Here is a 27,946-nt window from a genome sequence, read left to right as displayed (position 1 = left end):
CAGGCTCTGGAGCGACCCTCAGCGTCCCCAAACGGTCGACACAACGTTGTTTTGAGCTGTGAAAAGTTGAATTCTCCGGCAGCCAGCACTCATCATCGCTGGCTTAAATGCAGCTCCTCATTTCTCTATTGACACCAGCTGAAAGTCAGGAGGATCTGGTCAATGACCTGAAGAGAGCTGGGACCACAGTCACAAAGATTACATTAGTAACACATGATGCTGTCATGGTTTAAAATCCTGCATTGCAGCAAGGTCCCCCTGCTCAAGCCAGCACATGTCCAGGCCCATTTGAAGTTCACCAGTAACCATCTGGATGATCCAGAGGAGGCACGGGAGAAGGTCATGTGGTCAGATGAGACCAAAATATAGCTTTTTGGAATCATCTCCACTTACCATGTTTAGAGGATGAGAACAACCCCAAGAAAACCATCCCAACCGTGAAGCATGGGGGTGAAAACATCATACTCTGGGGGTGCTCTTCTGCAAAGGGGACAGAACGACTACTACTATTGAAGGGAGGATGGATGGGGTCATGTATTGTGAGATTTTGGCAAACAACCTCCTTCCCTCAGTAAGGGCATTGAAGATAGGTCATGGCTGGGTCTTCCAGCATGACAATGCCCCCAAACACACAGCCAGGGCAACTAAGGAGGGGCTCCGTAAGAAGCATTTCAAGGTCCTGGAGTGGCCTGGCCAGTCTCCAGACCTGAACTCAATAGAAAATCTTTGGAGGGAGCAGAAACTCTAAACCTGAAAGATTTGGAGAAGATCTGTATGGAGGAGTGGACCAAAATCTCTGCTGCAGTGTGTGCAAACTTGGTCAAGAACTACAGGAAAAGTTTGACCTCTGTAATTGCAAACAAAGGCTACTGTACCGAATATTAACATTGATTTTCACAGATGTTCAAATACAGCGGTCAATTGCAGTGGTAACATACAAATAAATTATTTAAAAAAAAATCATACATTGTGATTTCCGGATTTTTTTTTTTTAGATTATGTCTCTCACAGTGGACATGCACCTAAGATGAACATTTCAGATCCCTCCATGATTTCTAAGTGGGAGAACTTGCAAAATTGCAGAGTGTTCAAATACTTATTTTCCTCACTATAAATGTCAGAGTTGAATCTGCTGAAAAAGACAACTCAATTTATGACAGAGAATGACCACACAGAAACACTGTAATTCTTTTCCTGTGCAGGAGAGAACGGACGGCGAGACCTCCTCACTCCGTCACTCACCAGTCAGCTCTGGAGGCCCCCCCTCCTCCTGCGTTTTATTGAAGCAAAAATGAATACAGGCAGATGCAGCGACATAACACAAAAACATCTTGGAGTCACACAGTCTGTTCTCATATAGATATAATATTGATATTATGAGATCCTAAAACAGAGACAAAACAGGACCAGTCTGAGCTGGTGTGAACGGGGCGCAGCGTTCCTGCTCAAGGCCGATCTGCTAATTAAAATGTACTACTGTGCTCAGTAAACAAGATTTACGCTCTCACACATTCCAAGGCAGCAAGAGGTCATTTTACCATGTGAAGTGTTCAGTAGTTAATTTGAAAAGTAAAGGCAAGCAGAATCACACAGACACTCAATATGTATATATGAAAAACGGAATAAAGACATTATAAATTGATAAGTATATTCACAATTTTGTAACAATAATCTTCACAGTTTAGTGTCAATGTCTGTTGTTTGACTATAGTCCAAGTCTGGGTGTCCATGACAACTGCCACAGAAAATTTTAGGCATCTAAGTCCATTAATTGCTGAGATATTCTACCTTTAACATGGCTCCAGAAATGACAGCCATAATTTTTGCCTAAAAATAGCAGACCCCATGCACACTAAATTGGTCATATCACAGAAATGACTTGGCCTACAGGCCTCAAACTTCAGATCTGTTGTTCTGAATAGTCTGGGAATATTTGATTAAAATTTGAAGAAAATCTGAGACAAAGTGTGTGAGGCCTTCGTTGAATTGACATGGAATGACCCATCATTGTGTAAAGGATCTTACCGTGTGGGCTCAGGAACACTTCAAAAAACCATTGTCAGTTAACACAGTTTGTCGCCACATCTACAAGTGCAAGTTAAACCTCTACCATGCAAAGCGAAAGCCATACATCAACAACATCCAAAAGCGCAACCACCTTCTCTGGGCCGAGCTCATTTGAAATGGACAGACGCAAAGTGGAAAAGTGTGCTGTGGTCTGATGAGTCCACATTTCAAATTGTTTTTGGAAGTCATGGACATTGTGTCTTCTTGACAAGAGGAAAAAGACCATCCAGACTGTTACCAGAGCAAAGTTGAAAAGCCAGCATCTGTGATGGTATGGGGGTGTGTTAGTGCCCATGGCATGGACAACTTACACATCTGTGATGGCACCAACAATGCTGAAAGGTACATCCAGGTTTTGGAGCAACACATGCTGCCATCCGAGCAACGGCTTTTTCAGGGACGTCCCTGCTTATTTCAGCAAGACAATGTCAAGTCACATTCTGCACGTGTTACAACAGCGTGGCTTCGTAGTAAAAGAGTGCAGGCACTAGACTGGCCTGCCCGCAGTCCAGACCTGTCGCCCACTGAAAATGTGTGGTGCATTATGAAGCACAAAATACAACAACAGAGACCTCAGACTGTTGAACAATTGAAGTCGTACATCAATCAAGAATGGCAAAGAATTCCACCTACAAAGCTTCAACAATTAGTGTCCTCAGTTCCCAAACACTTATTGAGTGTTGTTAGAAGGAAAGGTGATGTAACACAGTGGTAAACATACCATTGTCCCAGCTTTTTTGAAATGTGTTGCAGTAGACCTCTTCAAATTAAAACATTTTCAACAAACTTATGCAAACTGATATTATTCCCATGCTCCAAGGTCAGCATTTTTGAAAAAACTACATGGCTCTTGAGGCAGGCATAGCCAAGGTCCAAGATCAAAGTAACTGGTATATTTAGTTAATTTAGACCTTGGAGAATGGGAATAATATCAGTTTGCATAAGTTTGATGAAAAAGGTCTAATTTGAAGAGGTCTAGTGTTGCAGGTATCCATTTCAAAATGAGCAAATATTTGCACAAAAACAGCAAAGTTTATCAGTTTGAACATAAAATATATTGTCTTTGTGGTGTATTCAATTGAATATAGGTTGAAGAGGAGTTGCAAATCATTGTATTTTGTTTTTATTTACATTTTACACAACGTCCCAACTTCATTGAAATTGGGGTTGTAACATGTCGGCAGCTGCTCACATGTCCAAGAACTCTTCCACTTTCAGAAATCATTTGTATGTGTGATATTATCAACACTATCAGGAGCCATAATTCACCCTCAGTGTTAAAGAGGTTTTTAAAGTCATCTTATCTGGATAGATCTTCAATTTTATTTTCTTCTAATATGGTTATTGTGGGCAGCGTGGGAGTTAGTGTGCTCAAAGTTCAGCAGTTTGGAGTCATGATGTTGATTCATGACCTTCAGATTTTATGAACTGTGTGCATTGTTCCCTTTTTGTGTATATAAAATGAGGAAAAACTGTAATCAATAGTATCGATTGATCAGCTTCACCAGTCCATCACCAAGCTGAACTGTCCTTCATTTATCATCAGTTTGTCTTATTTATTTTTGATGATATTTGGTGTTCAGTCTATAATCAGAACTCCAACACAAACTAACAGCTATCATTTGGATGTGGTGGAGTTGGTCTGAAATAAAGTTTAGTGGACAAACCTGCTCTGGATCAGAGAACTTCAGGCTTGAAAACAGCTTCCAGCACGTTGACTAGTTTCTTCTCTTCTTTAAATCCACTCGTTTCTTCTTGCTGCTCTGCGATGTTTGTTTCTACCAACTCAAATATCTCAGCATTAGCAGCAGTTAGCCGCTGTTTCAACAACCTTCTCAGCTCTTCCACCTTTTCACACTAACTTCACCTTTTCTTCTTTCTTCTTCTTCCGGATTACTATCAACCTTTGTGCTTCTGGAGCTCATCAAAAAACATATTCCACGATCACAAAGTGAAGTATGATCTCTTCAGAGAAGAGTTTCAGGGTATCCAGCTAACTAGCTTTAGCCTCGGACGACGACAGGAAACAGTTCTTCTTCGTTGGAGTCTAATGACGCTGTCGAACTTATCGTTGCATTACCGCCACCTACTGGACTGGAGTATGGACAAGTGACTCGCAGAGACGAAAGAAAAAGAATGAAAAAAGCTATATTTTCTCCATCAGTCCTGTAATTCAAAGATGTTGAACTGTTGTGTTCTTCAATGTGCTCTTCACACTGCTGTCATTGTCAGAGTGCAGCAGATAATCAATAAATGACTGTGACTTTGCTCCTGTGAGCAGTTTTCCTGCCAGTCAAACGAACTGAAGGCTGTGTGTGAGTTTGTTCCTCCATTATGTTAAGACACAGTATTCCATCCATCCATCCATTTTCTTCCGCTTTATCCGGAGTCGGGTTGCGGGGGCAGCAGCTCAAGCAAAGCCGCACAGCCCTCCCGATCCACACACACCTCCCCCAGCTCCTCCGGGGGAACCCCAAGGCGTTCCCAAGCCAGCCAAGAGATGTAGTCCCTCCAGCGTGTCCTGGGTCTTCCCCGGGGCCTCCTCCCAGTGGGACGTGCTCGGAACACCTCTCCAGCGAGGCGTCCAGGGGGCATCCGGAAAAGATGCCCGAGCCACCTCAACTGACTCCTTTCGACGTGGAGGAACAGCAGCTCAACTCCGAGCTCCTCCCGAGTGACAGAGCTCCTCACCCTATCTCTAAGGGAGCGCCCGGCCACCCTGTGGAGGAAACTCATCTCGGCCGCTTGTACTTACAATCTCGTTCTTTCGGTCATGAGCAAAATCTCATGACCATAGGTGAGGATCGGAACGTAGATCGATCGGTAAATCGAGAGCTTTGCCCCCCTACTCAGCTCTCTCTTCACCACGACGGTCCGATACAGCGGCCGCATCACTGCAGAAGCTGCACCGATCCGTCTATTGATCTCATGCTCCATCCATCCCTCACTCGTGAATAAGACCCCAAGATACTTAAACTCCTCCACTTGAGGCAAGGACACTCCACCGACCTGAAGAGGGAAAAGCACCTTTTTCCGGTCGAGAACCATGGCCTCGGATTTGGAGGTGCTGATTTTCATCCCGGACGCTTCACACTCGGCTGCAAACCGCCCCAGTGCACGCTGAAGGTCCTGATTTGACGAAGCCAACAGAACCACATTGTCCACAAACAGCAGAGACGAGATTCTGTGGTTCCCAAACCAGACCCCCTCTACACCCTGGCTGCGCCTAGAAATTCTGTCCATAAAAATAATGAACAGAACCGGTGACAAAGGGCAGCTCTGGTGGAGGCCAATGTGCACTGGAAACAGGTTTGACTTACTACCGGCAATGCGAACCAAGCTCCTGCTGTGGTCGTACAGTGACCGGATAGCCCTTAGCAAAGGACCCTGGACCCCGTACTCCCGGAGCACTCCCCACAGGGTGCCCCGAGGGACACGGTTGAACGCCTTCTCCAGATACACAAAACACATGTGGACTGGTTGGGCGAACTCCCATGAACCCTCGAGCACCCGACGGAGCGTGTACAGCTGGTCCAGTGTGCCGCGACTAGGACGAAAACCACACTGCTACTCCTGAATCCGAGGTTCGACTATCGGTTGAATTCTCCTCTCCAGTACTCTGGAATAGACCTTACCGGGGAGGCTGAGGAGTGTGATCCCCCTATAGTTGGAACACACCCTCCGGTCCCCCTTCTTAAACAGAGGGACCACCACCCCGGTCTGCCAATCCAGAGGCACTGTCCCCGATCGCCACGCGATGTTGCAGAGGTGTGTCAGCCAAGACAGCCCCACAACATGCAGAGACTTAAGGTACTCAGGACGGATTTCATCCACCCCAGGAGCCTTGCCACCGAGGAGCTTTCTAACCACCTCGGTGACTTCGGCCTGGGTAATGGATGAATCCACCTCTGAGTCCCCAGTCTCTGCTTCCTCTTCGGAAGACGTGACAATGGGATTGAGGAGATCCTCGAAGTACTCCTTCCACCACCCGACAACATCCCCAGTCAGGGTCAACAGCTCCCCACCCGCACCGTAAACAGTGCTGGTGGAGAGCTGCCTCTGCCTCCTGAGGCATTGGACAGTTTGCCAGAATCTCTTTGGGGCCGACCGATAGTCCTCCTCCATAGCCTCCCCGAACTCCTCCCAGACCCGAGTTTTTGCCTCTGCAACCGCATGGGCTGTGGCACGCTTGGCCTGCTGGTACCTGTCAGCTGCCTCTGGGGTCCCACCTACCAACAAAGATAAGTAGGACTCCTTCTTCAGCTTGACGGCATCCCTTACTTCCGGTGTCAACCACCGGGTTTGGGGATTGCCGCAGCGACAGGCACCAGAGACCTTGCGACCACAGCTACGAGCAGCCGCATCGACAGTGGAGGTGGAGAACATGGTCCACTCGGACTCCATGTCTCCAACCTCCCCCGGGATCTGGGAGAAGCTCTCCCGGACGTGGGAGTTGAAGACCTTGCTGACAGAGGGTTCTGCCAGTCGTTCCCAGCAGACATTCACGATACGTTTGGGCCTGCCAGGTCTGACCGGCTTCCTACCCTCCCAGCGGATCCAACTCACCACCAGGTGGTGATCAGTCGACAGCTCTGCCCCTCTCTTCACTTGAGTGTCCGAGACACGTGGCCAAAGATCAGATGATACGACTACAAAGTCGATCATCGACCTCCGGCTCAGGGTGTCCTGGTGCCACGTGCACTTATGGACACCCTTGTGCTCGAACATGGTGTTCGTGATGGACAAACTGTGACTAGCACAGAAGTCCAACAACTGAACACCACTCGGGTTCAGATCAGGGAGGCCATGCTTCCCGATCACCCCCCTCCAGGTCTCACTGTCGCCGCCCACGTGCGTGTTGAAATCCCCCAGGAGAACAATGGAGTCCCCAGTCAGAGCGCTATCTAGTACCCCTCCCAGGGACTCCAGGAAGGTCGGGTACTCTGCAATGCTGCTCGGCCCGTAGGCTGAGACAACGGTGAGAGACCTGTCCCCAACCCGAAGGCGTAGGGACGTGACCCTCTCGTTCACCGGAGTGAACTCCAACACTTGGCGACTGAGCTGGGGAGCAATAAGCAATGCGACCCCAGCTCTCCGCCTCTCCCCGTGGGCAACGCCAGAAAAATGAAGCATCCAGCCCCTCTCCAGGAGTTGGGTACCAGAGCCCAAGCTGTGCGTGGAGGTGAGCCCGACTATCTCTAGCTGGTATCTCTCAACCTCCCGCACAAGCTCAGGCTCCTTCCCGCCTAGCGAGGTGACATTCCACGTCCCAACAGCCAGGGGCTGTGAGCATGGACCGGGCCACCGGTGCTACTCGCCCTCGACTGCCACCCAATCCTCTCTGCACCCGACCCCCATGGCCCCCCTCTGCAGGTGGTGAACCCACAGGAGGGCGGGCCCACGTCACTCTTTCGGGCTGAGCCTGCACGGGCCCCATGGGCTAAGGCCCGACCACCAGGCACTCGCGCGCGAGCCCCAACCCCAGGCCAGGCTCCAGGGTGGGACCCCAGCTCCGCCATACCGGGCGACGTCTCGATCCTTGATCTTTTACTGGTCATGGAGGTTCTGAACTGCCCTTAGTCTGACCCGTCACCTAGGACCTGTTTGCCTTGGGAGACCCTACAGGGAGCACAAAGCCCCCGACAACATAGCTCCTAGGATCATCCGGGTACGCAAACTCCCCCACCACGATAAGGTGGCAGCTAGAGGGGGAGACACAGTATTCCAGTGCTTTTATGATGCAACATCAACAGGTTATGGACCGAGGAAGGAGTTTGGAAGCTGATGGAACAGGTTATGTTTCGATGGAGATGAGAAAAACTATGAGTTCTGGGAAACTAAGTTTCTCATACATAGCTTCATTTCCAAAATTAATGTTGATTAAAAATTATGAAATTTCCACATAAGTAAAATCAATTTTTAAAAGACTAAAAGAAAAAAAAAAATCTAGCAGAACCACCATCAAATCTTCCACACAGGTTCGTCCAGATATTTTATGAGATGCCAACATTTCTGTGTACAAAACAGGTAACACAGAACAAGAGTAAAAGTCTTCAGTGTCAGTACATGGATCCATATAATGAAATATATCCTCTGCATTTAACCATCTTAATTCCAGTGAGACACAATCCAACCAGGATGAGCTGTGTGCAGCCACAGTCCAGAGCACAGGGACAAACTGCAGATGTGGAGATGTTGGAGTGCCCAGAGGAAACTCAGACACCAGGAGAACAGTGGGAATTCTGGAGTCTGTAGGGGCCCTTAACAAAAGTTCAGAAGGGGGCCCTCCAACATGGGTTCATCACCATGATGTTGTAGGTGTGACCCTGGACTTGTTCTCACCGTCACTGTGAGGCCTTTACCCGAGTTCTGTACTACTTTACCACCTGAATCATTTTAATAATCTTTAATAATATTCTCCTATTTATTTAAAGTGACTGGAGACCAAAAACATTCCAAATGATCTTTTTATTTGAAGTAAAAATATTCACAACACAGTGATCAGTGATCAGCTGTGTTTACATATCTATAAGTATACAGTTACCATTTACATTAACTGTTAAGATCTTATTGTTTTCTTTATAATTTGGACTTGTTTAATTGGTATTCCAGTGCAAACTATATATATAGTTATTTTCATTGATTATTAAGGTCCTATTGTCTTATTTACAAGTTGTACATGTACAATCAAACCCCTCTATTTTGTCACGTGATAGTTTCACGAAGACTACAATGGAAATAATCGTTTATTGTTACCCGTATATCATTGATATATTCACCTCTGTATGTTTATATTGATTTTACAAAATAAACTCAATCAGTCAATCAATCAATCAATCAATCAGTCCACAAACACACTGAAAGCAACACGTTACTTGTGCTGTAACAGTGAAAAGTATGTCCACGCTTTTCAATTTGACAATTCTCAGGAATATTTACCGTTTAACTACGCGCGCGTGCGCGCTGCTGTGCTGATGTCAACACGAGGAAAGTCCGTGATCGGTGAAGTTACAGCATTTAATCGGCGCAGCTGTAGAACCACTTCCTGAACTTGTCAAAATAAAAGCTCTGTAGTTTTTCATACACGGTGCAGTTTTATACTAGGTTTCAGTTTTGTTTCCGTTTGATCATACAACGGTGGCTTACAGCCAGCACAATGATTGACATAAGCAACAGCCAATGACAATTGGAGAAGCACACAGTGTGGCCAATCAGAGGCGGCCGCTCCCGCCCCTGTGAACGGACTGACTCCTCGGCGCCTGGACTTATCTCCGCTCTTCTACTGACTACAAGGTTGGAATTGTTTCTTTTATCTTATGTAACTGTGCATTACTTTTGTTAGTCTTTAAATGCAACAGCTACGAAGTTCAGCTCATTAATTTTCTGCTGTGTGAGTCCTAGCAGTGGTTAGCTTCTCGTTAGCACTTAGCTTGTGTTAGCTGTCGCTCCTCGCTTGTTCTTTTCTTGGTGCTCAACACTTTAAAATAACTTGTGTGATGTTGTCAGACAGGGTGGCCCTCTGAGAGAGCCGTGTCCGTAAGGTAGAGCAGCTTCTGAGTTCAGTGGAGTTAGATATCACGGACACTCCAGACCAGCTTAGTGTCTGGTCGGCTAGCGGGCCTGTTAGCATTAGTTTAGCTCCGCCGCCTAAAGACGAAGCTTTCAGTCCTGAGCTTCGTCCTCCGAGGCGGCGGGGAACTTCTACCACGATCTCCAGGCCAGAACGCCGTGCGATAGTGAGAGGGGATTCCATTTGAGTTCTATAATAATGTAAAAACAAGAATACACTAAAATATAGGGTAACACACATAAAGTGACAAATGCACTTGTAGGGATGGGTATTGATAAGATTTTATCTATCATTATCGATCCGATTCTTTATCGATACCTCCTGTTAATTTTCTGTGTATTAAAAGTAGGCTTTACAGGTTTTCTATGTCAACAACATTTTATTGAATCAAAGTAAGTAAATATGAAATTGGTCACTGGATCCTTGATCTCTGGACTTAAAGTAGACCTGCATTGAAATAAATGTGGTCAGATTTCAGAAAGAAATAGCTGATACGTATTTATAAGACCCTTGTGAATGCAGTAAAGTAAATCTGTAAGCCCAAATTTGTAATTCAGCGGCGAAATCTTAGTTTAAAAATGACATTTGCAGCTAAAATTTAGCCCGCTACATCCGGATCATTTCCATGACATCAGGGACAAGACGACGCGCTCCCGCCTTCAGTCCGATCCTGCATTGAAATTGATTTTATCTGTTAGTAATGTTACTGTTATACACATCCTGGCTTCAACATCCAAAAGTAAGCTGCAATGAATGTGAGATACAGCTCTGCATGCTCAGATCAGCAGCGACATCGACAGCGGGCGACGTTCTTCCCCGACGCCTCGCTCTCACTGCCTCCGATGCGCTTACCGAATGCATGCGCTCGTTAAATTCCACCGCGGGCCACTCACACCCCCGTGTCTGCTGTGCAGCCGCAGACACGGCTCTGTCTACTGAATGGAGGTGCAGCCAACTTGGCACAAGTCCAGAGACTACGCTCACCGTTTTGATGCGTAGCGCCCGGTGACACCTGTTGTTCGCAAGGACAGACTTCTTGTGTCAAAATCCACAGCGCCGCACGTCTCGGTAATCGGAGCCGCAGAGCTCCGTGGCCGCTGAGAGAGGTTTATATCTTTTAAATGACTTGGATTCTTTGCAGGTCCCGCCTCCATACCCCGCGACGGAGGCGAAAGACAGTAGATTTTCAATGCGACACCACTCAATCAAACGTATTCAAACGGGCGTATGAAAAAGTCCCCAAAAATAATTTTCAAGCACAAATAAAAGAAATGTGTACTCACCAGGCGTACTGCAAGACAATATGAAATTTTAAAAAAGTAGATCCTTCCGTATAAGACAAGAAAAAGGTGCAGATACAAACTGACGTAAATCCACAAATTACACTTGGCGTGCGCAATGCATGCTGGGATGGGGTCTTATCCCTGACGTCTCGGCAGCGTCCCGGATGTGCTGACAGTTTTGCGGAGGGCTAAATTTTAGCTGTAAATTTGTCATTTTAAATGAAGATTTCTCCGTTGAATGACAGATCTGGGCTTGCAGATTTACTTTACTACATTCAGAAGGATCTTATGTGTAAATATAAGTCATTTTTTTGTCCAAAGATCTGACTGCATTTATTTCAATGCAGGTCTACTTTAAAGAAAATCTACATGGTGGATCTTTGATCTCTGGACATCTATAGAAATGAACAAAATCTGTAGTTTTTGTCAAAAGCATTTCAGACATTGTTGGCATGAAAGTCTCTCCATACATCAGCTCAGATGTCTGGAGACACATTTTGGCTGCAAAAAGCACCCCCTATACTTCCGCGCCCTAAGTCAGTCACTGTTTTTTTTTTTTTTCATCCAAATCAAAGCCTGAGGCACAAAACACCTTGGCTGACTTAGGACGCAAGCCACACGACCCCTGGGAAAGTGTTCATTTTTACGAAATTTAGTGATTTGCAGTGCCACCTTTGCGCTGCCCCCGAAGTCAGCTATCAATATTCTCGCATTTTTGAAAGTTCATACCTTATAGACTTAACACAAATGAAAATCCATTTGGCTGACTTAGGGTGCACCTCATTTTGTCAGTTTTGCCTGTTTGGACCCTTACCCCCCAGGGGTCCATTTAAAAAAAAAAAAAAAAAAAAAAAAAAAAAAAAAAAAAGAGCAGATCCCACAAAGGATCAGAAGGGCAATTTTGTCCATTTCCAACTTTTATCTATCAATAAAAAATTTTGGGATGATTCTGAAGGGGTCATGAATCACCCCTGCCTGAATCTGCCTGATACTTATAAAAACTGGCTCTTAACCGCAAGACCATCACCTCCCCGTAACATGATAACTAAGCATGACAGATGGTGCAAACTATTCCTTATTAGAACTCTATCAACCCAAAAAATAGTTTCCATCATTTTTTACCAAAATTGGAGCAGCTTTAACTTTTGACCCCTGTACAAAATGAAGCTGACCTTTGTCACCATTTTTGCAGTTTTTACCCCTTAACTCCAGCACATTCAGTCATAGACAGTCCAAACTATACTTTTTCAGAATCTTAATGATCAGACAAATAATGTATGTTTTTCAACATGATTAGAGCATTTTATATTTTGACCCCTGCAGCTCATTAGAGGTCAGCTCCAGGATGTCTCCATATCTGAAAATAAAAATAAGTTAATTTAGAATATGTGTGCTAAATTTTATGCTTTTATCACAAACTGAACGATTGTTATGGAAATTTTAACTAAGCTGCACCACGATGGCACACTGGAGCATGTTCTTAAATTTCAATATATTTTCATTTATATAGTGCCAAATCACAACAAAGTTGCCTCAAGGTGCTTCACACAAGTCAGGTCTAACCTTATCAACCCCCAGAGCAAGAACACAGTCATGTTCTTAACGTACAGTCTTTAAGTATTTTTTTTATGTGCCATTCTCCAAAGCACACTGTCATAGAGCAGATGTAAATGAATTAAACTAGAACATTTTCCTGTTTAAAATGGAAAGAGAATTCTTACTCATGTTAAGGCGCATATATCCCACTTCTAATCTTCTTGACACTGATCAATATGTTCACACCATCCACGTTTATCATCTATAACAATGCCAAGAAGTCGAGATGATTTAACGCCCCACACAGGCTCTGGTCCTCACCAAGATGAAACAAAAAAATGCAGAGATCATCGAGCTTTGTGTATCATTTGCGTTTTGTCATGACTTGTGTCACAAGACATCACAAGATGACGCCACTCAGTATAGTGGCATTAGATGGCTGTATAATGGTGCAAGGCCATTGTTCCATTGTCTGGGGAGAACCCTGTGTTAGATAATCTGTGTTAATTCCTTATTCTATGATTTCATGTTGGATATCAAGTATTTGCTCTGCTTAAATGGTTACGTTTTTGTTCATCTGCTTGAGTATGTATGTCAACTGGTCTAAACTGGTTTTATCTGATCAGAAAGAAAGGAATTAGGTTCCATCATGTATCAAACAACTTGGTTGAAGACAAGGGGTAGAGCTTCCCCTCAGTCTGTGGGGAACCAGTAAGATTAGGTTTGTGAGACTAAAACCCACCCACTGTAACGCTCACATTGTCTTGTATAAAGATATTGTGTCATCCAGGTTCGTGGTCTTTTCACAAAAAGGAGTCCGTCTGTGGGCTCTGTTTTTGGGGACCCGGGTCTGGTTTCAACGTGACTTTCAATAAATTCAAACTGAGGAATATATTGATTTGTTTTTTTGTAGGGGGCAGTATATTACATAAAGAACTGAGAGGAATTACAATTGTCACTCAATCTCTTCACGTGTTCTCCCCCTAATAATTCACTGATTCATCAATTCACTTGGTCAGTAACTGTTTTTGTGTCCTTCTTAAAGGTTTTCTACAAACATGTCTAAAGCCCAACAGCTGAGGGACAGGCTGAAACAACTGCCAGCAGCTGCTGATGAAGAACTGTTTGAATTGTTAGCAGGAGTGACCGCAAACTATGAAGAAGAAATTAATCGTTTAAAAGAAGAGAACAAAGGACGGAAAGTTCTGGAAGCTGCTTTTAATCCACGAGTTCGCTTGTACAAAGCAGGTTTGTTCAATTAACATTAAATTACTTTTAGCCCATAACAGGCTGTTATGACTGTCAAATATTTTCCTAATCAGGTATTCAACCAATAATGTTGCAAATACTTGTGCAGTAGGATGAGAATGATTTTATGAAAAAATTGAAACAATTGTAAAAATTTCATTATGTAAAAGCTCTGATTTGCCGTTAGAACACATTGAAGGACAAGAGTCTCCTTTATAAAACCGAGCCGAGGACTCATGCACATAAAAGCTGAAAGTGTGCAAAAAAAAATCAGTTTTATAAAAACATGTAGACACACACCTGGAAACAATGTTCTTTATAAATCACGCTCTAGAATTGTGCACACCTGGATCAGCCACATATTCCACCCTCTAAACGACCAAATTCAGCCATAAATAGTCAATGCAAAACACCTCAAATGTTTCAGGCAGATAAACGTTTACTGACTTTGACAACTGAGATGAAGTGCAAGTAAAAATTTCCTGAAACAGAAATTGAGGTGCTTGTCGAGAAGAGACGAGAAAAAAACATTTGTTTGGTGATTACAGCAGTGGGTTAACAAACAAACAAAAAAAATGAGTGTCCAGATGTTGCAAGTGCTGTTAACGCAATCGGACTGTTTTGTTTTTTTTTACTTTGTCCAGATGACTGCGGTATTCCAGACCTGTCTACCACAAATATATGTACATTTTAACAGCTGTTGTTCTACTGGCTGCCACGCGCTCTGTGCTGCATGCTGCATATATAAAATAATTCTTTCATGGTGGATTAGTCATTTTAATCTGCAAATTGGCTGTTGAAAATGGCTCTAATCATCTCCTGACACACACAGAGGAAGCTGCAGCTGGGCCGTTCACGCATGCGCGAACGGCTAACAAGCTGCAGAAAGCATTTTGAGCCGTCTAAAAAGGAAATTATTTGACTTGTTTGTCAAGGCTTGATAAAACAGTTGTGTTTTTTCCTTCTTGTCTGCAGCTGTTACAATATTTATTCCTGTGTTTATAACAGATTTAACTTCTTGTTATAATCGTTCAGATGAGCTGCGTTCTGATGCGATCTGCTGACGTCACCACTCGCCCTGTTCACTGCTTGTTTACTCCAATCAACTTGTCCAAGTCCAGCAAATGCTCCAGAGGCTGTATTGTTGGTGTGAATAGTGATGTTGACGGCCCGAGTGCGCTTCTTTTATGACCGCAAAGCACATGCCGTGCACGCACAACACGTGCGCAATGCATTCATAATACACCTGTAATACTGCCGTGATAATTGCAATGCGTCGGCTCCGTTTCCTCGCTACATGCGTTATGCAACCATGATTGTTCATCATATATTCGCTATATATTATTAATATATCCATAATTCATACTTGGACGTTTGTCATTTTTTGACCATTTTTGTTGCCGATGACAGTGAACGCCCGTAATTTGTGTACTCAATTCATGCACAATTAATCCTCTCCCCAGTGGGACCACGCCCTTAGATTCAGTGAATCACAGAAAGATTTTAGGCTGTCTGAGGCTGAAAACAACCAGTCAAGGTTGAGCTCCCCCACGAACACAAGCTCACCAGGGTTTAGCCCTGAGATACAATTATTTCGTGAGCTTAGATCCTCGCAGCAGGTTGAGGGGGCCTGGAACAGCCAGGTTTCAATGCCAGAAGTTCAAATCGTTTGAAAATCGAAACAGAGAAGAGAGTCACATTAATCCTCTTCTTTACATAAATGGCTACACCTCCGCCTTTCCTGGGATAATCACAATGGAAAAACATTGCAGTTGTTGATAGCAATGTCAGAATTCTAGATTGATTACTCAGCCATGTCTCGGACAATATATCGGAGGGAGGAGGGTTTCTGGTCTGGTGGGCTCAGGGTCCCATCACTGCTTTTTGCAGATGATGTGGTCCTGTTGGCTTCATCAGCCAGTGACCTCGAACACTGAGTGGATCGGTTCGCAGCAGAGTGTGAAGCGGATGGGATGAGGATCAGCACCTCTAAATCTGAGGCCGTGGTTCTCAGCAGGAAACTGACAGATTGCCTACTCCAGGTAGGGAATACGGTCTTGCCCCAAGTGAAGGAGTTCAAGTACCTTGGGGTCTTGTTCATGAGTGAAGGGACAGTGGAACACGAGATTGGCCGGAGAATTGGTGGAGCAGGGGCGCTCTACCGTACTGTTGTGACAAAAAGGGAGCTTACCCAAAAGGCAAAGCTCTCGATCTACTAGTCAATCTTCGTTCCTCCTCTCACCTATGGTCATGAGGGTTGGGTCTTGACTGAAAGAACTTGATCGCGGGTACAAACGGCCGAAATAGGCTTCCTCAGGGGGGTGGTTGGTGTCTCCCTTAGAGATAGGGTGAGAAGTTCAGTTATCCGTGGGGAGCTTGGAGTAGAGGTGGTTTCGGCATCTGGTCAGGATGCCTCCTGGGCGCCTCCTGAGGGAGGTGTTCCAGTCACGTCCATCTTGGAGGAGACCCCGGGAAAGACCCAGGACTAGGTGGAGAGATTATATCTCCACACTGGCCTGGGAATGCCTTGGGATCCCCCCAGTCAGAGGTGGTCAATGCGGCACGGGAAAGGGAAATCTGGGGTCCCCTGCTAAAGCTGTTGCCACCGTGACCCAAAACCGGAAAAGCAGTTGAAGATGAGTGAGTGATGAGTGAGTCTCGGACAATATGAGGATATTGGCTTCCGTTGTTCGTACCCAGAATTGTACTAGATCAATCTTATGGAGGAGACTCCTGACACTGAAATGAAGGATGCCAAGGCCTGATCTGGCTCTGAAATGATCAGGGGTGTCTAGGTTGTTGCCAGAGAAGAAGAAGGATATTTCCTCTTTATGTTAGAAATTGAGTCATTTTTAACTGTGTTGGAGATTTTCAGGTCAATGAGTGTGTTTTCTGTGTGTCTAAAACTGCTCTTTCGGGTTGATATACACATCAGGGGAAGATTTGGTTGAATTAGTGGAATTAATCCCTGCAGGTAGCAGGACATCAGTTAGTGTGAGACCGAATAATCAGTAACCAATATTGACCAGGTGCAAGTCCCTGAGCGGGAGAAATCCAAACATGTATGCCTCTGGATACCACCAGAGGTACGATAATACTGACCTCCTCAGAACACAAAAGTAAACAATAGATAATACAAAGATTAAATTCATTGTTATTGTTGCTAGAAGCAGAAAGTAAATCAAGCGGGGGGGAGTAGAGGAGGAAAAAAGTTAAATAAATTAAACAACATGTGGACATAACTGTGACTGTTGTTACTGTTATTGGCTGCAGACTATAAATCGAGCGGGGCGGAGTTAATTTATTAATAACACACAGTGGTGGGCGCAGTTCTGCTAATTATCAAAGCTGATGTTTTCATTATCAGATTAGCTTTTCAGATAATTTTGACAACCATCAGCGGAACTGTTAGCTTCTGATAAATTTAGGTCTGATAACGTTTAGACCACTAACATATTTTTGCAGGCATAATGAATAAAGCTTAACAGTTAAAAACATTTGTGATGTCTGAAATCAAAGATTTTAGTGCCTGCCTGCTAAATGTTTTGTAGCAGACGGACAGCTCTATTCTCTGCAGACAGAGGAGAGCTGGTTACAGAAGACAAAGCAGAGAGAGTTAAAAAAGATAATTTCTCTTTACACCATACTGACTTGCCGGCATATCACCCAGGTCATCTTCAGGCATACAGTTTAACTTATGGTTTAAATTTCAACCAAACTAATTCTGGACAAGTTAAAGAAAGATGGCGGCGCACATAGACGCAGCAACCCTGAGCTCTCTCATACTTCTTGTGCATTCTTTTCTACTTCGATCTGGCCGAGTCTCTACAGTACAGTCATGCCGAGCTACTCGCACTCAGCACCGGGGGCACTTACCTTTCATTCGCAGACAATGTAATACCTCCGGAGATCATCAGACCATCAGACTCTGATGTGAGACGGGGAAGGTGTTACGCACAGCAGCGACCGAGAGGCAAGCAGGGAAGAGTGCAGGCCAGGTTAAAGGCTAACCTACTTAGGCCCCCTCTGCCTTCCATCCTTCTCTTAAACGCCCGCTCAATCTGTCATAAGATGGACAAAATCAGGCTACGACTGGCAGCCCAGAGGGGTAAAACCAACTGCTGCCGCAGGGTATTTATGGAAACCTGGCTGGATTCCAACATTCCAGAGACTCGGCTATCGAGCGGCCACAATTATTCCTGTACCTAAAATGGCCAACGTCAACTGCCTGAATGATTACTGGCCTGTGGCTCCCACTTCCATCCTCGCCAAGTGCCTTGAGCGACTGATACTGAAATGCAATAAGACAGCCATTCCGCTGGCTCTGGACCAGCACCAATTTGCATACAGGGAAAACAGATCAACAGAGGACGCTGTCGCTACTGTGCTTCACACTCTATTGGAACATCTGGAACACAAAAACACCTACGCGAGAGTGCTTTTTATTGATTTTTAGCTCGGCATTAAACACTATTCCTGTTGAAACTGAGAAACCTTGGATTAAACAACACACTGTGCAGTTGGGTATTGGACTTTCTAACTAACTGCCCCGTGCACCCCAGGGCTGTGTACTATGTCCACTCCTGTACACAATTTACACACGACTGTTCTCCCGCTCTTCTCAAGCACGACGAGTCTGAAAAGTAACTTGAATCCGCCCGATGCCGTTTCCAAATCCAATAGTAACCGATTCTCGCAAAATAGCCCTATCGGCATCCGATTATGATACTGAGTGTCGGCTCGGGACGTCCCTTCTAATAATATCAAAAGGAGGAGGTGTTAATGTGTCACTGTGCTTTTTCATTAATCTTAACTTTCTTTCATTGGAAACAAAGACTGTCGCTTTCAGGTATTTACATGAATTTACACAATGTAAATGAGTTTTTATTCATGTAGAATTTTCATGGGAAAAGACACTGGCTTTGAGTGGATTTACAGGAATTTACACAAGAATGTGACTTTTTTACTATAAGGTATGTTATTGATATTTTACCATGATTTTCAAAATATTCTTCAAGCTTTAGCTGTGGTTTTTGAAATGCTTAAACAGTCTTTTCAGTTTTCACGAATTTCATCTTGTTTAATTGTTCTGAGTTAATGCATTATTTGGTTTATAATTAGAAGGAAAATCCTTCCAGGTCCTACTTCCACGTTATATTCTGTTATTTGAACATGATCAATGAGTGTTCAAATGAAAGGCTGAATGCAGGATCATATGTACTAATTTTGAGATTTTTTTTGTTTCAGGAGATGCTGAAAATGTATCAATAGATAAAAAAAAATAATAATTTGGTTTCTGGGATCCCATGGGGCATGAGACCTCAGCTCCTGGGGCCTATGCCCCCCAGACCTCCTGCAAATTTTCCTCAGATTTCACAATTTTCATTTCACAGGCCTGTAAATGAGGCTAAACTTTTGCTGTTCACGTTTTACATTTGATATTAATGTTTGCAGTCTTGACTCTGTGTGTAAAATGCTGGCTAATGTGATATTAATGGTATTGATCTTTAAGTGTGAGGTGAATTAAATAGAGGGAACTGACTGACTTCCAGTGAACCTGTCTGTAAGATAAAGATAATGGTCAATAAACTCTTACAGCATTTGACAAAATACGTACGTCGCATTATGAGGTGAAATTTCCTAAAATCATTTGCAAAAAGAGCAAAACAAATTAAGTTGTCTACAGCATAGAAAACGTTTTTGTGCACTTAATTTTGTTATGATAAAACACATCAGGCTTAACCACATTGAATTTTTAAGATTTTCACTGCACAGGGCGAGGTTTGTTTGTTGCATTATATTTCCAAGCTTCATGGTAGAGAGGAACATCTTCTTTGTTTTTGAAGAAGGTTCTTTTATGTTCTGCTGGTAATCCAACAGACAAAATTTGCAGCCATTTCACCATCAAATCAAACACTTCACAAGTGGTTTAAAGGTTCAGATAAATGGGAAAAACTCTGAAAACTGTGAATAAACATTGAATTTGATATCAAAGAGAACTGAAGTCAGATGATCATAAGTTTTAAAGACTCAATTTAATCCTGTAGTATTCATGTTGCTAATTTATTTTAATTAAAATTCATTAGATATTAAAAATCACAAGAAACTGAATCATCTGGAACAATGCTAACAGAAGTTACTAGTATTCCAAGAATGCATCATTGGCAGAAAAAGGAAAATATGAACATATACTGTAGTTAACTTTTCCTTGATCACATATTTTGAGGAGAATGATGGTTGATCTGAGGTTTTATTATGACATAAAATTTTATAAGCAGATTTATTTGGATGTCTTATTTTGGTATTATATATTGGGTTATAGTGCCAGTGAAAAATTGATAAGTATCATAGTGTACAATTTTTTTTTTTTTGCAGTCAGAGATACACTTTTTTATTTAGAAAAATCACTGATGAAAAAGTACTTTTCTAATTAAGAATTGTCTGTCCAGAATTCCCCAGAATGCACCAAAATCCATCTTTTTTTTTAATACATATATATATATATATTTTTTTTTTTTCACGGGGGCATGCCCCGGACCTCCCCAGTACACTTCATGCTTGCAGCGCTCGGATTGTGCGGCTTCTAGGGGTGTCAGGAAAAAATCGATTCACGTCCAAATCGCAATTCTTATTTATTATGATTCTGAATCGATCCAAAATGTCCAAGAATCGATTTTTTAAAAAGCATTTTTTAAACATTTTCTTGCTTACTCGCTGTGTGTATTGTTTGTCAGGCAACGGCTTCCATACTGCAACATCCCTGCAAGGGGAGGGTCCGGCATGCTTCAAACATTCGTGAGCTGCCGCTTAGCATGGCGGATGAAGAGCTAATTCAGCCAGCACCGTCTTTGCTAAAGGCAAATGTTTTCGCACATTTTGGATTTTATTATTTGCTGCGTAAGGAGGAGCTTGACATGACTTATGCAGTGTGCAAAATCTACAAAATTAAAGTCAAGTACTTTGGAAACACTTCAAATCTGCAAGCCCACATGCTACGCCATCACCCAGAGCTAAAAGGAGCAGAGCAGCGGTCTCTGCCAACTACTGACCAGCGCTTCGCTAAACTGCCAGCCAACTCTGAACGAGCAAAGCAGATAAGTAAATTTACATCTAGAATCACTTGATTAACCTTGTAAAGCTGCATTTTCTCAAACATAAACATTTTATAAGTAATATAACTTTCTCAGAGCTCTTTGATTCGAAAATTGATTCTGAATTGAATCGTTACCCCAAGAATCGGAATCGAATTGAATCGTGAGTTGTTGTACGATTCACATCACTAGCAGCTTCGCAGCACAAACTCCACAGCCAAAAAATTTTCAATCAGAAAAATTTTTCTCACCAGCACCCATGTTCTCATACATACACACAAACACACCAAGCTACAGCACCCGGAGAGAACCCACACAAACACGGGGAGAACATGCAAACTCCACACAGAAAAGCTACAGCTGGGAATCGATCCCATGACCTTTTTGCTGTGAGGCAACAGTGCGAACCACAAATCCACCGTGCTGCCCTAAGTAGATCCCGACCGTTATATCGGCCAGCCGATATAAGCCCTTTTCAAAGTACTCGCTATCGGCCAAAATTTTAGGAGCAAACTTCACTAAATTGTAAAGAACTTTTTAATGATATGAGATAGAAATGTACTTTTTTTTTTTTTTTTTTTTTTTTTTTTTTTTTGCTGAAAAGTTAACTCTGCGGACTTTCGATCCACAGTCGGCCATCTTGGTACTCCTCATAGAAGATGTGTGATGACGTGTGCAATGTGAGTGTCCAATCGGAATTGGTTCTCCGTCACATGGTTTTCCAAAATCCAATCGTAGGGCAGATTTACCTCACGTGATATGACAAAGATCATTTTCAGGAGTGATATCTTACTAGTTGGCCCGTTTGAATAGCGCCCTAACTGCTCCAATTACATTTTTGCATCTATTGAACTTGAAAATTCTTCTCTGTTATAAAGTTAATCAATATGAAGACAAAGCTTCAGCTTTTAGCTCATACTTTTATTGTTGAGGGTCCAGAAAAGAACATTTTTCTTCATAAAAAAAAAATAATAATAATACCGGCTGATTTATCGGCTATCGGCAAATCAGCCGATTTATCGATTATCAGCATTTTTTTAATTCAGATATTATCAGCATCGGCCTAAAAAAAAAAAAAAATCCATATCGGTCGGGCTCTAGCTCTAAGTAGTAATAATACATTTGTAAAGCATTTTGAATAAAGGAAAAAAAAACTCAGTGCTGAACATATTTGCAGATTAACATGAAACAAAGATCCCAATATCCTAAAATAAAAAGAAAAACAGAAAAGAATGAAACACAAGAAAAAATAATAAAAAGATGAAAAACCTTCAAACTAATTGCAGACGACAGAAAATATCTTTTAAAAATTAGCATTAGTCACATTTCAAATGCCAACAGGCAGCCTGTTCCACAAGATACGACCACGGCAAAAAAAGCTCTGAAGACTGCTGACCTCTTTTTAACCCTTGAGACAGAGCAAGTCTGCATCCAAGGACCACAGGGCACAAGGTGACACATAAGGCTGAACACGTTCAGCAAGATTGTTGAGTTCATGACCATTTAGAGCCTGAAATGTCTAATAAAATCTTGAAATCTAGTCCTCGAGTCGGTGAAGGGAAGCCAGAAGAGTCTGTGATCAAACCTGGTTTTCATCAAAACTCGAGCAACAGTAATTCTGTACCATCTGTAGACATCCTACACTATTTTATAGCAATCCAGAAAATAAAACACTGCAATAGTCAATTGTGGAAGACAAGGACGTGAATTACAATTTGCAAAATTTAAAACAAATGCTGATGTACATTTCCACTTTATCAGTTCCATCAGTGCAATAACTTAGTCATCAGGTCAAACTCACCACTGATACTTTATTTTAGTGAGTGTTGTTCTAACATTTATTGTTGAATTAATTGTATTCTTTGCAGACATGCAGCCGTTGTTGGTGATTAAAGAAGAAACTCTCCCTGAACACCAGGAATGGAATCTGAGTGTTGACCAGGAGGACATTAAAGAAGAAGAGAAGCTGTGGATAAGTCAGCAGGGAGAGCAGCTTCAGCAGCTGGAGGAGGCAGATCTCACCAAGTTTGGTTTCACTGCCGTCCCTGTGAAGAGTGAAAATGATGATGAAAAACCAGAGTCATCACAGCTTCATCAAAGCCAAAGTGATGAGAGCACAGAGGCTGAGCCTGTAACCAGCAGCTCATCTGTACACAGAACACTGACAGCAGAAACTGATGGAGAGGACGATGGAGGACCACAACCTGCCAGCAACTCAGGTCCAAACTGTCATTTACAAGTAGATACCAGTGGCAGGAGTTCAGACAGTTCTGGAACTGAGACTGATGACAGCGATGACTGGAAACAGACCAGAGAACTTCAGTCAAGTTTTAACTGTTGGAAAAATACCAATATTGATCGTTCAGACAACACTGATGAAAAACAATTTAAAGCCTCTAAATATGGAAAAGCATCTGGTCACATGAACAACTCAGAGCAACAAACGGGGAGGAAAGCAAGAAGAAAACCATTTAGCTGTTCAGATGGGAGTAAAGGACAGAAACAGAAGTGCACTCTGAACAAACACATTAGAATTCAGACAGGACAAAAAGCATTTGTCTGTTCTGAGTGTGGTCGAAGATTTGGATTAAAGGGCCACCTGAAAAGACACATGATAATTCATACAGGACAAAAAGCATTTGTCTGTTCTGAGTGTGGTCAAAGGTTTGGACATAAGAGCAACCTGAAAAGACACATGATAATTCATACAGGGAAAAAAGCATTTGTCTGTTCTGAGTGTGGTCAAAGGTTTGGACGAAAGGACAAGCTGAACAAACACATGATAATTCATACAAGACAAAAATCATTGATGTGACAGTCCCCAATGACTACGGCCTGAATCGAGCTGAAAGAGGATAGATCTCGAAATACCAAGACCTGAAAAATGACCTAAGAACAACATGGTCATTGAAAGACATCGATATCATCCCAGTTGTGGTGGGAGCAACAGGCCTGATGAAGAAGAACCTGAAGAAATACCTTGAGGCAATCCCCGGTCACCCAAGTGCACATGAGGTGCAGTTGTCTGCGATTAAGGGAACGATCACCATCTTGAAGAGAGCCCTCGGATACAATGCCAGATCTGGTTAGGATAACTATAGAGCCTAGGGTGCAACTTTAGATCCCAGGTTTGGGGCCCATTGCATTCTACTAAAAAGACATCAAAGATAAATGAAAAACCAAAAGACAAAACGAACAACTCACTGCCGTCCGAAAAAACGAGCAATTCACTGCCCCCCCCCCCCCCCCCCCCGAAAAAAATGAGCAACTCACTGCCCCCCGAAAAAATGAGCAACTCACTGCTCCCCGAAAAAATGAACAGTTCACTAGCTCATCTACAAAATAATATACAGGTGCACACAGACCCAGAACAGCAGGAACTAGAAGAGGAATTGGCAAATAAGATTGAAGAAACAAGAAAAGTGGACATGAAAGAGCATCCAAAACTGACTAAACTAAAGGAGAGTAAAAAATCCAAAAATATCCTTCAAAAAGTTAACATAGGACTGACCAAACTGGTCCCAGAAGGAGCCACATTGACAGAGTTAAACTCTGTAAATTATGGAGCAGCATGGTACATACAAAGTAAATTAGCCCCACAAGATTTGGAGAGAAACGGCACCACAAATAAGAAAAAGAATACTGTGCCACGATGGAAAAAGAAATTACAACAACAAATCAGCCACCTAAGAGCAGAGATCTCCCAAATGGCCACATTTTTGGGAAACAAGAACCACAAAAAGAATCTTCTTAAAAAAGTAAATTGCATTAAAAGAAAATACAATGTTGAAGACAAACTGCTAGGTGGAAGGCTGGCTGAACATCAAGCCTTAGTAAAAGATTTTGCAGCACAAATTAGGAACAAAGACAAGAAAATACAAGCAAAACAGATAAGCAAACTAGTGTACAGACTAGTGTACAGAAAGCTGGCAAACGACACAATAGAAGTACAACAGCCACCTGAGAGAGAGGAAATTGAAAAATTCTGGAGACCACTCTTTGAAGACCCAAAACAACACCAAGAGGCTGAGTGCATTGAAAAAATACAACAGAAAAACAAAGACAAACAACAAATGTCAACAATTGTAATCACTGAAGAGGACATCAGAAAGAAAATGAGTGAATACAGTAACTTCAAGGCACCTGGCATCGACAAAATCCCAAATTTTTGGCTGAAAAGACTGACAGCATTACACCACCATTATGCTGTGACTTTCACAAAAATATTGAACGGAGAAGAAGACACACCAGACTGGCTAACGACAGGGAACACAAGCCTACTACCAAAGACCAAGGAAACACAGCTTCCCAACAAGTACAGACCCATCTGCTGCCTAACAATAACGTACAAATGGCTGACAGGAATCATAGCTGATGCCATTTATGAACATCTGGACACTGGTAGCTACCTGGAAAATGAACAGAAAGGATGTTCCAAAAGAAGATTAGGAGCTAAAGACCAGTTACTGACAGACAAAGTTATCCTGGAGGACTGCAAAACAAGGCAGAGGAACCTCAGCATGTGTTGGATTGACTACAAAAAGGCATTTGACAGTGTACCACACTCCTGGATCATGAGGTGCTTAGAACTCTACAACATCAATGAGAAAATAAGATCTTTCCTGAGAGCACAAATGAACAAGTGGAACACCACCATCACCCTCAATCACACAGAGGGACAAATAACAATCCCAGATGTATGAGTTCAGAGAGGGATACTTCAGGGAGACAGCCTTTCGCCTCTCTTATTCTGCTTAATCATGGACCCGCTCAGCAAGGTCCTGAAGGAGCATGACATCAGATATGACTTAAGTAAAGACAAAGGAAAGGAAAACCAAAACTTGTGAACCATCTGTTGTTCATGGACGATTTGAAAATCTGTGCCAACACAAAAAACGGACTCCCTCAGCTCGTGGAAACTGTCCATAAGTTTTCAAAAGACATTGGCATGGAATTTGGACTGGATAAATGCTCAAAATGCACAGTGACAAAAGGAAAAAAGACAAAAACCGAAAACATACAATTGGATGAAGGGAGCTACATTGAAGACCTGGCTGCAGACTCCACATACAAATACTTGGGAATTGAACAAATACAATTGAGCACAAGAAAATGAGAACAAAAACAACAAAAGAATACCTAAACCGCTTAAAAAAGATCTGCAAAACACAGCTGACACCAAAAAATAAGATCACAGCCATAAACCAGTTTGCAATACCAGTGGTGACCTATGGGTTTGGCATAGTGAACTGGCCACAATGATAATAAGTATTGAACAGTACTTAAAGAGCTCTGAAGAAGAAATCATAAAAACGGTCACACAACATCACGAAGCCATAACTGAACGGACCTCAATCACTAAACTGGCAAAAAAACTTTGGCGGAGAGCTTCTACAAGAGAGAAAAAGCAACAGTCTCATGCCTGCAACAAAACTTGCAAGACAGACCAGAGAACAATACTGCAAAAGAGAAGGAAAGCATCGAGTGGAAAGATGGAACCAACACAAAAGAGTGGCTAAAAAATGGAAAACTTGGTTTTGATGGAGAAAGAATTCTGATTGGAGCACAAGATCAGGGACTCCTAACTAATGGCTTCAAAAAAATGGCAGGGATCTCACAAAATGATAAATGCCGATTCTGTCATACAGCTGTTGAGAGTGTAAACCATCTAACTTCAGCATGCCAGATCCTCATGGCAGATGGGCATTATACATCCAGACATAACAAGATCTGTCAATATCTCCACTGGAAGATCTGCAAGGAACTGGAGATGGAAGTCAAAGAACATGTCTGGGAGCACGAGCCAACACCAGTCTCATCCAACGGAAAAGTAACGATCTTCTACGACAAAGAGATCCCAGCAGGAAGACACATTGAAGGAGGTGCAATCAAACCTGATATTGTCATCTGGAACAAGCAAGAGAAAACAGCCAAAATCATTGATGTGACAGTCCCCAATGATTACGGCCTGAATCGAGCTGAAAGGGGAAAGATCTCGAAATACCAAGACCTGAAAAATGACCTAAGAACAACATGGTCATTGAAAGACATCGATATCATTCCAGTTGTGGTGGGAGCAACAGGCCTGATGAAGAAGAACCTGAAGAAATACCTTGAGGCAATCCCCGGTCACCCAAGTGCACATGAGGTGCAGTTGTCTGCGATTAAGGGAACGGTCACCATCTTGAAGAGAGCCCTCGGATACAATGCCAGATCTGGTTAAGATAACTATAGAACCTAGGATGCAACTTTAGACCCCAGGTTTGGGGCCCATTGCATTCTACTAAAAAGACATCAAAGATAAATGAAAAGCCAAAAAGCATTTGTTTGTTCTGAGTGTGGTCAAAGGTTTGAACAAATGGGCCCACTGCACTCTTGTAGAAGGAAATTCAAGGCAAATGAGAAAAAAAAAGACAAAAAGCATTTGGCTGTTCTGAGTGTGGTAGAAGATTTTGACTAAAGGGCCACCTGCAAACACACATGATAATTCATACAGGTCAAACTTTAGACCCCCAGGAGGGTGCAACTTTAGACCCCAGGTTTGGGGCCCATTGCATTCTACTAAAAAGACATCAAAGATAAATGAAAAACCAAAAGTCAAAAAGAATTTGTCTGTTCCAAGTGTGGTCGAAGATTTGGACTAAAGAGCAACCTGAACAAACACATGATAATTCATACAGAGCTTTTCGAAAAACATATTCAAGGATCACAGAGTGTAGTTTGATCCATTCAGCGAAGACTTTCCAGCGTCTCCAGCTAACTACTTTCTGGCATCAGCATTAGTGAAGGTTACAAATGATCTTCTTATGGCCTCAGACAGTGGACTCTGTGCTTGTTCTGTTAGACCTCAGTGCTGCTTTTGATACTGTTGACCATAAAATTTTATTACAGAGATTGGAGCATGCTATAGGTATTAAAGGCACTGCGCTGCGGTGGTTTGAATCATATTTATCTAATAGATTACAATTTGTTCATGTAAATGGGGAATCTTCTTCACAGACTAAGGTTAATTATGGAGTTCCACAAGGTTCTGTGCTAGGACCAATTTTATTCACTTTATACATGCTTCCCTTAGGCAGTATTATTAGACAGCATTGCTTAAATTTTCATTGTTACGCAGATGATACTCAGCTTTATCTATTCATGAAGCC

General features: G+C 42.8%; 2 protein-coding genes and 2 long non-coding RNA genes across 5 annotated transcripts in view; 2 read left to right on the top strand and 2 right to left on the bottom strand.

Moving 5' to 3' along the window:
- LOC117504818 overlaps window positions 1–27,946 on the bottom strand; it is a 3,434,143-nt gene that overhangs the window by 3,369,800 nt on the left and 36,397 nt on the right. The window lies entirely within an intron of this gene.
- The window catches only part of LOC117504825 (protein NLRC3-like), a 577,399-nt gene that overhangs the window by 520,780 nt on the left and 28,673 nt on the right, over window positions 1–27,946 (bottom strand). The gene's annotated exons all lie outside the window — the stretch shown is intronic.
- Window positions 426–22,684, top strand: LOC117504884. 2 transcript variants are annotated; one of them, XR_004558943.1, is made up of 4 exons: window positions 426–437; window positions 12,473–12,476; window positions 13,502–13,704; window positions 22,664–22,684. It is a non-coding gene; the product is annotated as an uncharacterized LOC117504884 (long non-coding RNA). The 2 variants fall into 2 exon arrangements; XR_004558944.1 differs by lacking the exons at window positions 426–437; window positions 12,473–12,476 and adding an exon at window positions 9,308–9,360.
- On the top strand, window positions 23,162–27,479 carry LOC117504902. Its single transcript, XR_004558961.1, has 2 exons — window positions 23,162–23,459; window positions 27,245–27,479. It is a non-coding gene; the product is annotated as an uncharacterized LOC117504902 (long non-coding RNA).

This window comes from Thalassophryne amazonica, chromosome 23 (assembly GCF_902500255.1).
Source record: "Thalassophryne amazonica chromosome 23, fThaAma1.1, whole genome shotgun sequence".
Taxonomy (NCBI): Eukaryota; Metazoa; Chordata; class Actinopteri; order Batrachoidiformes; family Batrachoididae; genus Thalassophryne; species Thalassophryne amazonica.
The sequence above is the reverse complement of the archived record's forward strand: the minus strand, read 5'-3'. Positions and strand labels throughout refer to the sequence as shown.